Below are 15,730 nucleotides of genomic sequence, written 5' to 3' on the forward strand. Positions count from 1 at the left end.
GGGGAAGGGATGAGATTTTATATTTCTTCATAAGCATTAATCTTATTTTGTCAATTAGGAACATTCAGCACCCACCCGCTATCAAGGCAGCTGCCTATCATGTCATGCCCTACCTGCACAGGTGTGCTGGCTACTCAAATGATCCAATTAAGGAGGCCATTTAGTCAGCAGCAGCAGAAGTCCTGTGCCTGGACGCTCCAACAGCGGCCAGACACAAGCAGAAGCAGCAGAAGCAGCAGCAGCACCACCTTTTGTTTTTTGGCTGCAGCAGCAGCAAGGCCCACAGGGCTGGCTAGCTGGCTAGCCAGCAAGCAGGAAGCAATGAAAGTAGGAATCTTTCTTTTTAACCCTGTAAGGGGGTGGTGCACTGTACCCGAAGATACTGCCATATCGGGTCAATGCATAGGGCGACGGAAGCAAGCTTCAAAATCGGCCCCCGTTCTCAAAAATCCATTTAATATATGGTCCCCAGATAGGGGACGTATCAGATATTAAACTGATAAGAACAGATACTACACTTGATCTTAGCCAAAAGGCCGAGAAGCGATAACCGTGAAAGGGGCGGGCCCAACAAGGTGCCCTTCATGGGCACTATCACTGCTTGCTGTCAGGGAGGCTGCCAGACAATTTTCCATGCACACTCTGGGCTGGGGGGCAGTCAACCACCAGTACACACAGCAGAACCTAAACCCATACCATTATTGCTAAGCAGCAAGACAGGGGCCCATTGCACTCCCACGGGGCCTTTTTAAATGCAATCCATAACCCGGATTTGCCAGGAACCCTTCTTACTCCTCCTACTTGCATGTGACACTGGGCTTAGGATCTGCATAGGAAACACACACACAAGCACACACCTACCTTTGTTGCCTGCAGATGCCTCCTTGGCTGTCCCCAAACGGTATCAAACCAACACCCACGGGAAGCTGTAAGCATAGAGGACATGCCTGCACCCCATTGGACTTACCTGTGTGGGTTAAACCCGGGTTATTTGACAACCTATGGCGGTGATGGTTCTGCTCAGGCAGAGCAGTGCTGATGCTCCTCATAAAGCTGTCGCTGCTGTGAAGGTTCTAGGTGACATCACAAATCCCTATGGTTACATACACAACAAAGCTGGGTTGTTGTTGTTTACACTCTGCAAGGCCTGTGGAAGTGAGTGACATCATAGCACTGTAGTTCTGAGGGTTCTAGATGGATGCAACAATCTCCTGTTGCTTCTATGAAGGCCATAATAGACGACATCACCAAACAGCTCCATAGTCACATACACAGCAAAGGAGAGATGTTGTTTACACCTAGTGATGTCAGTGGTATTGAGTGACATCACAGCACAGTGCTAAGGCTCCTGGGCCTGGACACAGCAGCGGCTGCAATATCTCAACGGAGAATACGTTTATATATATGTGTGTGTGTGCGCGTATATATATATATATATATATATATATATATATATATATATATATTTCTCCGCCGAAATCACTTTTAAACCCATTTCCACCTTTTTTTCCCTTCTCTTCCTCTTACTTTTTTTTCACGTTTTTTTACGTTTTTCTCCTTTTCGCCTCTTTTCTGGGCGTATTATTCTTCTTTTTCTTCTTTTTTTTCGTCTAATGCATACCCCATCAGTGCAGCAATGCTTATTCAATACCGCCAGCAGATGGAGACACTGGGGGATAATTTTCTAAGGATTTATACTGATTTTTCCTGTCTGAATTTGTCGCACAGAAAGTTGCAGGCCAAATATGTGTGACATTTCTGCGACTTTAGCTTCTAGAGCATTTTTACAACATTATACATAGGTGCTGAATACATAAAAAGCGACTGTTCAGCGACAGACAAGTCGCATCGGCTGAAAGTAGGCCAGAATGTCAGTCCATGTTGGAGCAGGTTTAGATACAGTCTAAAGTATAGATCTCAAAGTCTGTGCACAGAATTTAGCAAGGGCCTCGCACCTTCTGATGCATCAGGTAGGTGCACAATAGCATAGCCTAACCCTCTGTACTTTGGTCTATATTGATGCGGGACATAGACAGCCAGCTGATGACCAATCCATTAGTGCAATGGATGGCTGGAAGCATTTGTCTTTGCCTTTGCAATACCACAGAAGCAATGCATGGTCAATGTACAGCAATGACACACCTGTGTGAACAGCCAGGAGACCCCCCCCCCCCCATGTTATGTTACATAGTTACATAGTTAGTACGGTCGAAAAAAGACATATGTCCATCAAGTTCAACCAGGGAATTAAGGGGTAGGGGTGTGGCGCGATATTGGGGAAGGGATGAGATTTTATATTTCTTCATAAGCATTAATCTTATTTTGTCAATTAGGAACATTCAGCACCCACCCGCTATCAAGGCAGCTGCCTATCATGTCATGCCCTACCTGCACAGGTGTGCTGGCTACTCAAATGATCCAATTAAGGAGGCCATTTAGTCAGCAGCAGCAGAAGTCCTGTGCCTGGACGCTCCAACAGCGGCCAGACACAAGCAGAAGCAGCAGAAGCAGCAGCAGCACCACCTTTTGTTTTTTGGCTGCAGCAGCAGCAAGGCCCACAGGGCTGGCTAGCTGGCTAGCCAGCAAGCAGGTAGCAATGAAAGTAGGAATCTTTCTTTTTAACCCTGTAAGGGGGTGGTGCACTGTACCCGAAGATACTGCCATATCGGGTCAATGCATAGGGCGACGGAAGCAAGCTTCGAAATCGGCCCCCGTTCTCAAAAATCCATTTAATATATGGTCCCCAGATAGGGGACGTATCAGATATTAAACTGATAAGAACAGATACTACACTTGATCTTAGCCAAAAGGCCGAGAAGCGATAACCGTGAAAGGGGCTGGCCCAACAAGGTGCCCTTCATGGGCACTATCACTGCTTGCTGTCAGGGAGGCTGCCAGACAATTTTCCATGCACACTCTGGGCTGGGGGGCAGTCAACCACCAGTACACACAGCAGAACCTAAACCCATACCATTATTGCTAAGCAGCAAGACAGGGGCCCATTGCACTCCCACGGGGCCTTTTTAAATGCAATCCATAACCCGGATTTGCCAGGAACCCTTCTTACTCCTCCTACTTGCATGTGACACTGGGCTTAGGATCTGCATAGGAAACACACACACAAGCACACACCTACCTTTGTTGCCTGCAGATGCCTCCTTGGCTGTCCCCAAACGGTATCAAACCAACACCCACGGGAAGCTGTAAGCATAGAGGACATGCCTGCACCCCATTGGACTTACCTGTGTGGGTTAAACCCGGGTTATTTGACAACCTATGGCGGTGATGGTTCTGCTCAGGCAGAGCAGTGCTGATGCTCCTCATAAAGCTGTCGCTGCTGTGAAGGTTCTAGGTGACATCACAAATCCCTATGGTTACATACACAACAAAGCTGGGTTGTTGTTGTTTACACTCTGCAAGGCCTGTGGAAGTGAGTGACATCATAGCACTGTAGTTCTGAGGGTTCTAGATGGATGCAACAATCTCCTGTTGCTTCTATGAAGGCCATAATAGACGACATCACCAAACAGCTCCATAGTCACATACACAGCAAAGGAGAGATGTTGTTTACACCTAGTGATGTCAGTGGTATTGAGTGACATCACAGCACAGTGCTAAGGCTCCTGGGCCTGGACACAGCAGCGGCTGCAATATCTCAACGGAGAATACGTTTATATATATGTGTGTGTGTGCGCGTATATATATATATATATATATATATATATATATATATATATATATATTTCTCCGCCGAAATCACTTTTAAACCCATTTCCACCTTTTTTTCCCTTCTCTTCCTCTTACTTTTTTTTCACGTTTTTTTACGTTTTTCTCCTTTTCGCCTCTTTTCTGGGCGTATTATTCTTCTTTTTCTTCTTTTTTTTTCGTCTAATGCATACCCCATCAGTGCAGCAATGCTTATTCAATACCGCCAGCAGATGGAGACACTGGGGGATAATTTTCTAAGGATTTATACTGATTTTTCCTGTCTGAATTTGTCGCACAGAAAGTTGCAGGCCAAATATGTGTGACATTTCTGCGACTTTAGCTTCTAGAGCATTTTTACAACATTATACATAGGTGCTGAATACATAAAAAGCGACTGTTCAGCGACAGATAAGTCGCATCGGCTGAAAGTAGGCCAGAATGTCAGTCCATGTTGGAGCAGGTTTAGATACAGTCTAAAGTATAGATCTCAAAGTCTGTGCACAGAATTTAGCAAGGGCCTCGCACCTTCTGATGCATCAGGTAGGTGCACAATAGCATAGCCTAACCCTCTGTACTTTGGTCTATATTGATGCGGGACATAGACAGCCAGCTGATGACCAATCCATTAGTGCAATGGATGGCTGGAAGCATTTGTCTTTGCCTTTGCAATACCACAGAAGCAATGCATGGTCAATGTACAGCAATGACACACCTGTGTGAACAGCCAGGAGACCCCCCCCCCCCATGTTATGTTACATAGTTACATAGTTAGTACGGTCGAAAAAAGACATATGTCCATCAAGTTCAACCAGGGAATTAAGGGGTAGGGGTGTGGCGCGATATTGGGGAAGGGATGAGATTTTATATTTCTTCATAAGCATTAATCTTATTTTGTCAATTAGGAACATTCAGCACCCACCCGCTATCAAGGCAGCTGCCTATCATGTCATGCCCTACCTGCACAGGTGTGCTGGCTACTCAAATGATCCAATTAAGGAGGCCATTTAGTCAGCAGCAGCAGAAGTCCTGTGCCTGGACGCTCCAACAGCGGACAGACACAAGCAGAAGCAGAAGCAGCAGAAGCAGCAGCAGCACCACCTTTTGTTTTTTGGCTGCAGCAGCAGCAAGGCCCACAGGGCTGGCTAGCTGGCTAGCCAGCAAGCAGGTAGCAATGAAAGTAGGAATCTTTCTTTTTAACCCTGTAAGGGGGTGGTGCACTGTACCCGAAGATACTGCCATATCGGGTCAATGCATAGGGCGACGGAAGCAAGCTTCGAAATCGGCCCCCGTTCTCAAAAATCCATTTAATATATGGTCCCCAGATAGGGGACGTATCAGATATTAAACTGATAAGAACAGATACTACACTTGATCTTAGCCAAAAGGCCGAGAAGCGATAACCGTGAAAGGGGCGGGCCCAACAAGGTGCCCTTCATGGGCACTATCACTGCTTGCTGTCAGGGAGGCTGCCAGACAATTTTCCATGCACACTCTGGGCTGGGGGGCAGTCAACCACCAGTACACACAGCAGAACCTAAACCCATACCATTATTGCTAAGCAGCAAGACAGGGGCCCATTGCACTCCCACGGGGCCTTTTTAAATGCAATCCATAACCCGGATTTGCCAGGAACCCTTCTTACTCCTCCTACTTGCATGTGACACTGGGCTTAGGATCTGCATAGGAAACACACACACAAGCACACACCTACCTTTGTTGCCTGCAGATGCCTCCTTGGCTGTCCCCAAACGGTATCAAACCAACACCCACGGGAAGCTGTAAGCATAGAGGACATGCCTGCACCCCATTGGACTTACCTGTGTGGGTTAAACCCGGGTTATTTGACAACCTATGGCGGTGATGGTTCTGCTCAGGCAGAGCAGTGCTGATGCTCCTCATAAAGCTGTCGCTGCTGTGAAGGTTCTAGGTGACATCACAAATCCCTATGGTTACATACACAACAAAGCTGGGTTGTTGTTGTTTACACTCTGCAAGGCCTGTGGAAGTGAGTGACATCATAGCACTGTAGTTCTGAGGGTTCTAGATGGATGCAACAATCTCCTGTTGCTTCTATGAAGGCCATAATAGACGACATCACCAAACAGCTCCATAGTCACATACACAGCAAAGGAGAGATGTTGTTTACACCTAGTGATGTCAGTGGTATTGAGTGACATCACAGCACAGTGCTAAGGCTCCTGGGCCTGGACACAGCAGCGGCTGCAATATCTCAACGGAGAATACGTTTATATATATGTGTGTGTGTGCGCGTATATATATATATATATATATATATATATATATATATATATATATTCTCCGCCGAAATCACTTTTAAACCCATTTCCACCTTTTTTTCCCTTCTCTTCCTCTTACTTTTTTTTCACGTTTTTTTACGTTTTTCTCCTTTTCGCCTCTTTTCTGGGCGTATTATTCTTCTTTTTCTTCTTTTTTTTCGTCTAATGCATACCCCATCAGTGCAGCAATGCTTATTCAATACCGCCAGCAGATGGAGACACTGGGGGATAATTTTCTAAGGATTTATACTGATTTTTCCTGTCTGAATTTGTCGCACAGAAAGTTGCAGGCCAAATATGTGTGACATTTCTGCGACTTTAGCTTCTAGAGCATTTTTACAACATTATACATAGGTGCTGAATACATAAAAAGCGACTGTTCAGCGACAGACAAGTCGCATCGGCTGAAAGTAGGCCAGAATGTCAGTCCATGTTGGAGCAGGTTTAGATACAGTCTAAAGTATAGATCTCAAAGTCTGTGCACAGAATTTAGCAAGGGCCTCGCACCTTCTGATGCATCAGGTAGGTGCACAATAGCATAGCCTAACCCTCTGTACCTTGGTCTATATTGATGCGGGACATAGACAGCCAGCTGATGACCAATCCATTAGTGCAATGGATGGCTGGAAGCATTTGTCTTTGCCTTTGCAATACCACAGAAGCAATGCATGGTCAATGTACAGCAATGACACACCTGTGTGAACAGCCAGGAGACCCCCCCCCCCCCCATGTTATGTTACATAGTTACATAGTTAGTACGGTCGAAAAAAGACATATGTCCATCAAGTTCAACCAGGGAATTAAGGGGTAGGGGTGTGGCGCGATATTGGGGAAGGGATGAGATTTTATATTTCTTCATAAGCATTAATCTTATTTTGTCAATTAGGAACATTCAGCACCCACCCGCTATCAAGGCAGCTGCCTATCATGTCATGCCCTACCTGCACAGGTGTGCTGGCTACTCAAATGATCCAATTAAGGAGGCCATTTAGTCAGCAGCAGCAGAAGTCCTGTGCCTGGACGCTCCAACAGCGGCCAGACACAAGCAGAAGCAGAAGCAGCAGAAGCAGCAGCAGCACCACCTTTTGTTTTTTGGCTGCAGCAGCAGCAAGGCCCACAGGGCTGGCTAGCTGGCTAGCCAGCAAGCAGGTAGCAATGAAAGTAGGAATCTTTCTTTTTAACCCTGTAAGGGGGTGGTGCACTGTACCCGAAGATACTGCCATATCGGGTCAATGCATAGGGCGACGGAAGCAAGCTTCGAAATCGGCCCCCGTTCTCAAAAATCCATTTAATATATGGTCCCCAGATAGGGGACGTATCAGATATTAAACTGATAAGAACAGATACTACACTTGATCTTAGCCAAAAGGCCGAGAAGCGATAACCGTGAAAGGGGCGGGCCCAACAAGGTGCCCTTCATGGGCACTATCACTGCTTGCTGTCAGGGAGGCTGCCAGACAATTTTCCATGCACACTCTGGGCTGGGGGGCAGTCAACCACCAGTACACACAGCAGAACCTAAACCCATACCATTATTGCTAAGCAGCAAGACAGGGGCCCATTGCACTCCCACGGGGCCTTTTTAAATGCAATCCATAACCCGGATTTGCCAGGAACCCTTCTTACTCCTCCTACTTGCATGTGACACTGGGCTTAGGATCTGCATAGGAAACACACACACAAGCACACACCTACCTTTGTTGCCTGCAGATGCCTCCTTGGCTGTCCCCAAACGGTATCAAACCAACACCCACGGGAAGCTGTAAGCATAGAGGACATGCCTGCACCCCATTGGACTTACCTGTGTGGGTTAAACCCGGGTTATTTGACAACCTATGGCGGTGATGGTTCTGCTCAGGCAGAGCAGTGCTGATGCTCCTCATAAAGCTGTCGCTGCTGTGAAGGTTCTAGGTGACATCACAAATCCCTATGGTTACATACACAACAAAGCTGGGTTGTTGTTGTTTACACTCTGCAAGGCCTGTGGAAGTGAGTGACATCATAGCACTGTAGTTCTGAGGGTTCTAGATGGATGCAACAATCTCCTGTTGCTTCTATGAAGGCCATAATAGACGACATCACCAAACAGCTCCATAGTCACATACACAGCAAAGGAGAGATGTTGTTTACACCTAGTGATGTCAGTGGTATTGAGTGACATCACAGCACAGTGCTAAGGCTCCTGGGCCTGGACACAGCAGCGGCTGCAATATCTCAACGGAGAATACGTTTATATATATGTGTGTGTGTGCGCGTATATATATATATATATATATGTATATATATATATATATATATATATATATATATATATATATTTCTCCGCCGAAATCACTTTTAAACCCATTTCCACCTTTTTTTCCCTTCTCTTCCTCTTATTTTTTTTTCACGTTTTTTTACGTTTTTCTCCTTTTCGCCTCTTTTCTGGGCGTATTATTCTTCTTTTTCTTCTTTTTTTTCGTCTAATGCATACCCCATCAGTGCAGCAATGCTTATTCAATACCGCCAGCAGATGGAGACACTGGGGGATAATTTTCTAAGGATTTATACTGATTTTTCCTGTCTGAATTTGTCGCACAGAAAGTTGCAGGCCAAATATGTGTGACATTTCTGCGACTTTAGCTTCTAGAGCATTTTTACAACATTATACATAGGTGCTGAATACATAAAAAGCGACTGTTCAGCGACAGACAAGTCGCATCGGCTGAAAGTAGGCCAGAATGTCAGTCCATGTTGGAGCAGGTTTAGATACAGTCTAAAGTATAGATCTCAAAGTCTGTGCACAGAATTTAGCAAGGGCCTCGCACCTTCTGATGCATCAGGTAGGTGCACAATAGCATAGCCTAACCCTCTGTACTTTGGTCTATATTGATGCGGGACATAGACAGCCAGCTGATGACCAATCCATTAGTGCAATGGATGGCTGGAAGCATTTGTCTTTGCCTTTGCAATACCACAGAAGCAATGCATGGTCAATGTACAGCAATGACACACCTGTGTGAACAGCCAGGAGACCCCCCCCCCCCCCATGTTATGTTACATAGTTACATAGTTAGTACGGTCGAAAAAAGACATATGTCCATCAAGTTCAACCAGGGAATTAAGGGGTAGGGGTGTGGCGCGATATTGGGGAAGGGATGAGATTTTATATTTCTTCATAAGCATTAATCTTATTTTGTCAATTAGGAACATTCAGCACCCACCCGCTATCAAGGCAGCTGCCTATCATGTCATGCCCTACCTGCACAGGTGTGCTGGCTACTCAAATGATCCAATTAAGGAGGCCATTTAGTCAGCAGCAGCAGAAATCCTGTGCCTGGACGCTCCAACAGCGGCCAGACACAAGCAGAAGCAGAAGCAGCAGAAGCAGCAGCAGCACCACCTTTTGTTTTTTGGCTGCAGCAGCAGCAAGGCCCACAGGGCTGGCTAGCTGGCTAGCCAGCAAGCAGGTAGCAATGAAAGTAGGAATCTTTCTTTTTAACCCTGTAAGGGGGTGGTGCACTGTACCCGAAGATACTGCCATATCGGGTCAATGCATAGGGCGACGGAAGCAAGCTTCGAAATCGGCCCCCGTTCTCAAAAATCCATTTAATATATGGTCCCCAGATAGGGGACGTATCAGATATTAAACTGATAAGAACAGATACTACACTTGATCTTAGCCAAAAGGCCGAGAAGCGATAACCGTGAAAGGGGCGGGCCCAACAAGGTGCCCTTCATGGGCACTATCACTGCTTGCTGTCAGGGAGGCTGCCAGACAATTTTCCATGCACACTCTGGGCTGGGGGGCAGTCAACCACCAGTACACACAGCAGAACCTAAACCCATACCATTATTGCTAAGCAGCAAGACAGGGGCCCATTGCACTCCCACGGGGCCTTTTTAAATGCAATCCATAACCCGGATTTGCCAGGAACCCTTCTTACTCCTCCTACTTGCATGTGACACTGGGCTTAGGATCTGCATAGGAAACACACACACAAGCACACACCTACCTTTGTTGCCTGCAGATGCCTCCTTGGCTGTCCCCAAACGGTATCAAACCAACACCCACGGGAAGCTGTAAGCATAGAGGACATGCCTGCACCCCATTGGACTTACCTGTGTGGGTTAAACCCGGGTTATTTGACAACCTATGGCGGTGATGGTTCTGCTCAGGCAGAGCAGTGCTGATGCTCCTCATAAAGCTGTCGCTGCTGTGAAGGTTCTAGGTGACATCACAAATCCCTATGGTTACATACACAACAAAGCTGGGTTGTTGTTGTTTACACTCTGCAAGGCCTGTGGAAGTGAGTGACATCATAGCACTGTAGTTCTGAGGGTTCTAGATGGATGCAACAATCTCCTGTTGCTTCTATGAAGGCCATAATAGACGACATCACCAAACAGCTCCATAGTCACATACACAGCAAAGGAGAGATGTTGTTTACACCTAGTGATGTCAGTGGTATTGAGTGACATCACAGCACAGTGCTAAGGCTCCTGGGCCTGGACACAGCAGCGGCTGCAATATCTCAACGGAGAATACGTTTATATATATGTGTGTGTGTGCGCGTATATATATATATATATATATATATATATATATATATATATCTCCGCCGAAATCACTTTTAAACCCATTTCCACCTTTTTTTCCCTTCTCTTCCTCTTACTTTTTTTTCACGTTTTTTTACGTTTTTCTCCTTTTCGCCTCTTTTCTGGGCGTATTATTCTTCTTTTTCTTCTTTTTTTTCGTCTAATGCATACCCCATCAGTGCAGCAATGCTTATTCAATACCGCCAGCAGATGGAGACACTGGGGGATAATTTTCTAAGGATTTATACTGATTTTTCCTGTCTGAATTTGTCGCACAGAAAGTTGCAGGCCAAATATGTGTGACATTTCTGCGACTTTAGCTTCTAGAGCATTTTTACAACATTATACATAGGTGCTGAATACATAAAAAGCGACTGTTCAGCGACAGACAAGTCGCATCGGCTGAAAGTAGGCCAGAATGTCAGTCCATGTTGGAGCAGGTTTAGATACAGTCTAAAGTATAGATCTCAAAGTCTGTGCACAGAATTTAGCAAGGGCCTCGCACCTTCTGATGCATCAGGTAGGTGCACAATAGCATAGCCTAACCCTCTGTACTTTGGTCTATATTGATGCGGGACATAGACAGCCAGCTGATGACCAATCCATTAGTGCAATGGATGGCTGGAAGCATTTGTCTTTGCCTTTGCAATACCACAGAAGCAATGCATGGTCAATGTACAGCAATGACACACCTGTGTGAACAGCCAGGAGACCCCCCCCCCCCATGTTATGTTACATAGTTACATAGTTAGTACGGTCGAAAAAAGACATATGTCCATCAAGTTCAACCAGGGAATTAAGGGGTAGGGGTGTGGCGCGATATTGGGGAAGGGATGAGATTTTATATTTCTTCATAAGCATTAATCTTATTTTGTCAATTAGGAACATTCAGCACCCACCCGCTATCAAGGCAGCTGCCTATCATGTCATGCCCTACCTGCACAGGTGTGCTGGCTACTCAAATGATCCAATTAAGGAGGCCATTTAGTCAGCAGCAGCAGAAGTCCTGTGCCTGGACGCTCCAACAGCGGCCAGACACAAGCAGAAGCAGAAGCAGCAGAAGCAGCAGCAGCACCACCTTTTGTTTTTTGGCTGCAGCAGCAGCAAGGCCCACAGGGCTGGCTAGCTGGCTAGCCAGCAAGCAGGTAGCAATGAAAGTAGGAATCTTTCTTTTTAACCCTGTAAGGGGGTGGTGCACTGTACCCGAAGATACTGCCATATCGGGTCAATGCATAGGGCGACGGAAGCAAGCTTCGAAATCGGCCCCCGTTCTCAAAAATCCATTTAATATATGGTCCCCAGATAGGGGACGTATCAGATATTAAACTGATAAGAACAGATAAGGTTTCAACAAAATTTTATTGAATAAATAAGAAACCATACAAAATTTAAAACGCAAAATAATAAAAGGTTCACAAAAGTTTTAAAATACAAATAATAAAACCAGTAATAAAAGGAGAAAAAATAAAAATGGCAGGATAAAACATTATACAAATGTCATAAAAACTGATTATACTGTTATTTCGTTCCATAGAGGCAGACACCACATGGATGCTGCCTCGCTGGCCCCCAACTGTTTCTTGTCTCTTAGGTAATAGATGTACATCTCACTCAGGGCCAGCTTTATACAGTTTTTAACATCAATAAAATCATGTTTAAAAAGTAAGATGTTCCTAACTTTCCAGATGGCATTTTTAAAACAATTAATAATCATCCAGCAGATCATCTGCTGTTTAAAATTGGGGCAGTTAAAAAGACCGTAAAAGACACATTCGTGATTAAAATCTTTTAGGCCGCAGGCCCACTTCAAAAGTGGGCCTACCTTCCTCCAAAGCTCCCGTGCAAAAGGGCAGTTCCAAAATATGTGCAGCACCGTTTCGTCCACTCCGCAGCCATCTCTCGGGCACTTGGCTCTCGCCACCAGTCCTCGCCTGTGCTGGAACTCACGAGTAGGGAGGCACTGGTGGACGATTGCCCAGGCAAGATCCCTGTGTACATTCGCCAGAAACTTCCCGTACACGTTCCGCCATACCTTTTTGGATCTTGCCTGTGTGAAATTGGACACTGCCAGGGTAACCTCACTCCGCCTGAGGACCTTTGATACCTTTCTCTGGTCCCCCAGTATGTCAGGCTCCAAATCTTGGAGACCTAGGAGCCTGACTGTCTTTTCCAACACCACATAATGTTTTGGGGGACACAGAAGCACCGGAGCGTTCAGAGGGATGCGCAACCATCTTTTAAAAACCATGCCCGCAGCGTACCTTAAAAAGCAGCTAAAAATGCCATTGGATTTAATAATCTTAAAACAGAAACAGAAATACTTTATGTAAAAGAAAGTAAAAAGGTTAGGAACATCTTTCCCGCCATTATCTCTACTTTTGTACATAAAATCACGCTTTAATTTCTCCATTTTTGAACCCCATAAAAAAGTAAAAACAATTCTAGTTACTTTTTTAATGTATAAAATAGATGGAGGAAATACCATGGCAATGTATAGCATAATAGGGAGTAAAACCATCTTTATTATTAAAATCTTCCCCTCCATGGTAAGGTTTCTAAGATTCCACATTAAAATCTTCTTCTCCATCTTAGCTATAGCTGAATACCAGTTAGGGCTCCCATCATTGACCTGGTTAAAAACAATACCTAAAACTTTAATTTGATCCTGTTGCATTGTGACTCCTGGGGTGATGGATGAATCCCAGGAGCCAATATAAAAACAGTCACATTTATCTGTGTTTAGCTTAAAACCAGAGACCTCGCAGAAATAGCTGGTGTTCCTCAATGCCCCCCTCATGGATGGAGAGTCCGGGCACAGTATGGTGACATCATCCATGTACCCCAACACCTTTAGATGGGTCCCTCCTCCACCAGGTATCGGTACGCCTCTTACTACCCGGTCTTTTCTGAGGAGGGCCATCAGTGGTTCGATTGCGCAAATAAAAAGGAGTGGGGACAGGGGGCAGCCCTGTTTGACACCTGATAAAAGAGGAACACCGCTGGTTAAAAAGCCATTAACAGAGACTTGACTAAAACAGGATCGGTATAAAAGCATGATTCGGCTTAAAATCGTTTCAGGCACTGCCATCTTTTTAAGAACTAAAAACAGGTATTCATGGGAGACCCTATCAAAGGCTTTTTCAAAGTCTAAGGATAAAATTGCTACAGTTTGATTTCTATCCTTAAAATACCATAAAACATCTCTTAAAATATTTAGGGATTCAGCTATAGACCTTCCAGGTACCCCACAAACCTGATTTGGGTGAACTAATTTATGAATAAAAGGTTTAAAACGGACAGCTAATAACTTGGCTAAAACTTTATAATCGACATTTAAAAGTGTGATGGGGCGCCAATTTTTTAGCATATCCTTTTCACCTTTTTTAAAAAGTAATGATACAATCCCCCTCCTCCAGGAAGGGGGAAGTTCATTAACAATAAAAGTTTCTTTATACAATAAAACCATATCATCCTTTAAAATATCCCAAAAAGCTAAATAAAATTCGATGGGTAAACCATCTTCCCCAGGGGCCTTCCCACTAGAAAAACTTTTAAAAACAAATAAAAGTTCATCTAAGTTAAGATCACGGGATAAAACCTCCTGGTCTAAAACATCTAGCTTAAAATCAAGGGAATTAAGAACATGTTCTAAAAAGGATGGATTAAGATCTTTCTTATTAAAAAGAAGCTGGTAGAAGTTAAAAACTGCATCTAACATGCCTTTTGGAGTGGATTCACCCTCAAGGTTCTGGATGATATCCCTCCTATTCATCACTTTTTTAAAAAAGAAACGGGAACATTTCTCGCCCTCCTCCAGGTGCTGCACATGTGAGTTAAAAATGATTTGTTTCCCTTTCTTTTCTATGGCATGTTTTATTTCAGTTTTAAGGTTTAAAATATCATTTTCTACATCCATACCAGCTTCTTTCAATTTAAAAAGTACATTTAAACGCATGTTAAGAACATAAAACCACTGTTTTTCCATTTTTGCCTTCTTCTTACCTGCTTTGATAAAAAAAAATCTGATTTTAGATTTGGTGCCCTCCCACCAGTGCAGCATAGGCTCGTGGGGTTTTCTTTGTGATTGCCAGCACTGGTAGGTCCGCACAAACTCCTCTTTTATCTCAGGGTCCTCTAGGAGTGTGGTGTTTAATCTCCAGAGGCCCCTTTTTGCTTTTTGCTCCCCCTCTAGCTCCAGGCCCACCAAGAGGAGCTTATGATCAGAGAAGATATTCTGCTCGAGCGTGCATTTCAGGGGTTTAAAAGCTCTAGAGGAAAAAATAAAATCGATTCTGGAGCTCACTCTTCCATTGGACCATGTGGCGCCTGGGTCCTCCGGCAAGAGATCCTTCCAGCAATCTTTCAAATTAAAATCATCAATAAAATTTTTAAGCAGGTAAGAAGTGCGGTCTTTACGATTAATATCCCCACCCTGCCGGTGTTCCCCATCACGTATGCAGTTAAAATCACCTCCCACCAGCAGGGGGGAAGACCCAACACAAAACAGTGGTAAAATTTCAAATAGTTCTGCCCGCTCCTGTTTATCAGGAGGGGCATACACATTTAAAACACGAATTAAAAGTCCATTAAAATATAGATGAATTAAAAGAGCTCTGCCAGGCACAATCTCAGTTACTGTATGAATAGAAAAGGACTGGCCTCGGCAGAGCAGCCCAACACCCACAGAACGACAGTCATTTGCACCGGACCATATGGATGGGCCCAGCTTCCAGTCTTCTTTTAAGTCTTTATAGTCCATTTTACTAGGGATTCCACATTCTTGTAGCAGGCAAAGGTCAAAGTCACATGTCTCTAGATAAGAAAATAAAGCAGCCCTGCGATCAGGGCTCTTTAAGGACCTCACATTGAGTGAGGCAATTTTTACAGGGATAGGCATAGTTTATGGAGAGTCCGTGCTTGGAGAATCAAAGTCAATAATAAGCTGCGTACCGTCATCCCCCGCCTGCGGGGTCATCAGCTCCTTGATGTTCTGAGGGTCGGAGCTTGAGATCGATGATGCCCCGACCCTGAGCTCGCTCTCGTCCGAACTACGGCACGCCGCTTTCCTTTGAATGTCTTCCTCTTCTTCTTCTCTTTGTCTTTTAAATGTCACACTGCTGTCCATATCCTCTGTGTTGCTCTCACTC

At 44.8% G+C, this 15,730-nt stretch overlaps 6 non-coding genes across 6 annotated transcripts; all 6 read right to left on the reverse strand.

Moving 5' to 3' along the window:
• Positions 1 to 357: 357 nt before the first annotated feature.
• LOC130337319 (U2 spliceosomal RNA) lies at positions 358 to 548 on the reverse strand. Its single transcript, XR_008878232.1, has one exon. It is a non-coding gene; the product is annotated as a U2 spliceosomal RNA (small nuclear RNA).
• Positions 549 to 2,632: 2,084 nt separating this feature from the next.
• LOC130337282 (U2 spliceosomal RNA) lies at positions 2,633 to 2,823 on the reverse strand. The gene has a single exon (XR_008878196.1). It is a non-coding gene; the product is annotated as a U2 spliceosomal RNA (small nuclear RNA).
• Positions 2,824 to 4,915: 2,092 nt separating this feature from the next.
• Positions 4,916 to 5,106, reverse strand: LOC130337284 (U2 spliceosomal RNA). Its single transcript, XR_008878198.1, has one exon. It is a non-coding gene; the product is annotated as a U2 spliceosomal RNA (small nuclear RNA).
• Positions 5,107 to 7,196: 2,090 nt separating this feature from the next.
• On the reverse strand, positions 7,197 to 7,387 carry LOC130337285 (U2 spliceosomal RNA). The gene has a single exon (XR_008878199.1). It is a non-coding gene; the product is annotated as a U2 spliceosomal RNA (small nuclear RNA).
• A 2,109-nt stretch (positions 7,388 to 9,496) lies between these two features.
• LOC130337286 (U2 spliceosomal RNA) lies at positions 9,497 to 9,687 on the reverse strand. The gene has a single exon (XR_008878200.1). It is a non-coding gene; the product is annotated as a U2 spliceosomal RNA (small nuclear RNA).
• A 2,083-nt stretch (positions 9,688 to 11,770) lies between these two features.
• On the reverse strand, positions 11,771 to 11,956 carry LOC130337242 (U2 spliceosomal RNA). Its single transcript, XR_008878177.1, has one exon. It is a non-coding gene; the product is annotated as a U2 spliceosomal RNA (small nuclear RNA).
• Positions 11,957 to 15,730: the final 3,774 nt, after the last annotated feature.

This window comes from Hyla sarda, unplaced genomic scaffold (genome assembly GCF_029499605.1).
Source record: "Hyla sarda isolate aHylSar1 unplaced genomic scaffold, aHylSar1.hap1 scaffold_493, whole genome shotgun sequence".
NCBI lineage: Eukaryota > Metazoa > Chordata > Amphibia > Anura > Hylidae > Hyla > Hyla sarda.